The following is a 2,131-nucleotide window of genomic DNA, read 5'->3' as shown; positions in this document are numbered from 1 at the left end:
AGGTTTTTATTAATCATTTAGTATATCTTATTTTTTCAATTGTTCTCAAATAAAATGACGGTCAAATGCAATCCCATAATATAAAACTAATTAGGAAAATATGAATTGTCTAATTATGATAATTAACGTCTATGCAATTAAGTTATTTTAAAACTCAATTTATTATATAAAGCTCTTGGTGTTAAGACAAAAAGTCACAATTTCTTAGTGATAGTTTAGATATGACAAGAAGAATCTGCAAGGGTCGTCAAAGGGTTGACATGGTGAAAATGAAGAATGTGAGAAACTTAGGAGTTACATTTTCTAAGGGACGTGCTGGTTTGTTCAAAAAGGCAAGTGAACTTTGTACTCTATGTGTGGTGCTGAAATTGCCATTGTGATACTTTCCCAGGACGGTAAAGTCTTCTCCTTTGGTCACCCTTGCGTGGACACGTTGGTGGAGAGGTTCCTTGGGAGGAACCTCCCTCCACCAAATAACGATGTCCACAATCAACAAATCGTGGGTCGTAGAGAAGCTGGTATGCGTGAGCTCAATACCAAGCTCATGAACCTTAAAGGGGTTCTCCAGATGGAGAAAAATCGCGAAGAATCCCTTTGAGATATTAGGAAGAGAGCTAATGGTCTATGGTGGGAATCTCCTATGGAAGAACTTAACTTATTTCAACTTCAACACTTGAAGAAGGCATTGGAAATTCTAAAGCAAAAGGTTGAAAAAGAGGCACAAATGGTGAATAATAATGCATTCCCATTTCAGACATTGGGAAGTGCCTGGACTCCTCCTAATTGTTCTAGCTAAAGTTCTTCATATGGACTCAATGTTGGTCGACCCTTTGCTAATAGGGTTAGTGGATCTACTTATTCCATAGTTCTCAATTACTAGTTCAACCGTCATTCCTAGTGTGCGCATTATGGAATTGTCGAAAATAAAATATTATATTAAGTGTCTAGGTTCATTTCTGATTTGAGTTATCCTAAGTGTTATGTTCATCAATTATGATTCAGTTAAATTCAGTAATAAGTGTTGTGTTCATCATGTAATATTCATCAGTTATGATTTTAGTAATTTTAATTGTATATGTTATGTTATTAGTCCATTGTCATGTTGAATCTATCCTTTGAATTGCATAACATAATCTCTTCTTTATCAAGATATTACAAACTTGTAGAAAAAATGTGTATGCATGTATTATCATATATGGCGCTAGAACTTATTTCTTCAATACTCTGGGGAATCTCGTCTTTGCAGATCTGCTTCTACAATCTCGTCCTGGCATAAGATAATCATGCTTCTCTTCTAGTGTAGATAGAAGGATCACTCGCCGTTGATCATTCATGGATTTACATAGTTGGAGAAGAAGATGGTGAATGTTGCAAGTTCTCATCCTTCCATTAGTCCTTCATGTACCAGTCAAAATTAGACTTCTATCAGTTAACTCTTCCTCGAAGTATTTACAAGCCCCTTCTCTTTTTTTTTGTGCAATCAGCTAGAATGATGCTTCTTAGTCTTGAATCAACTTTATCTTCTACTTTGTATATTACATCTCTGATCCTCTTTTCTACAACTTAAGAGTTTCAATATCTTTGGCTTCCTTTGTCGTATCGTCAAGAAAAACTTGCATAGCAGAAAGATTTTGATAGAGAGATTGAACATGACGTTGTTGTGTACAACTTCAACAAACCAAAGATTGGTTACGTTTCAAAAGTTGTTCCAATGTATACGTAAGTGAAGAAAGAGCAGCATAAGCCATATATTTCTATCTATTTGTTGGAATAACAAAAAGATAGAGCCTGCAGGTAGATTTATATATCTCTGCAATGATATACTTTTTCTAAATGGGGGACAAGGACTTATATTAGTCTTGATATTATTTATCATCTTCTTTTGTAGGGTTTTTAATGTACGTATAATTTGTTTGAAAAAATGATAATCACACCCAGGAAAATGTCCACACTAAATAGCAAGAGCAAGAGAGTAACAACAAAATCAATAATATTGAAGAAAACTTGGTAGTGTCAAAAGACTACTACTCTTTTATAAGAACAACACTCATTTATTTCTTACAACTCACAATAATATTACTTCCACACTATTTTTCATACTAGCTCAAAGTCGAGCTTATACATACACCTG

At 34.3% G+C, this 2,131-nt stretch overlaps 1 pseudogene; it reads left to right on the top strand.

The window, feature by feature from the left end:
- Positions 1-221: 221 nt before the first annotated feature.
- On the top strand, positions 222-880 carry LOC125854239 (agamous-like MADS-box protein AGL62; annotated as a pseudogene).
- The last annotated feature ends 1,251 nt before the right edge of the window (positions 881-2,131 follow it).

This window comes from Solanum stenotomum, chromosome 2, assembly GCF_019186545.1.
Source record: "Solanum stenotomum isolate F172 chromosome 2, ASM1918654v1, whole genome shotgun sequence".
Classification (NCBI taxonomy): domain Eukaryota; kingdom Viridiplantae; phylum Streptophyta; class Magnoliopsida; order Solanales; family Solanaceae; genus Solanum; species Solanum stenotomum.
This window is presented reverse-complemented; position numbering and strand designations above follow the sequence as displayed.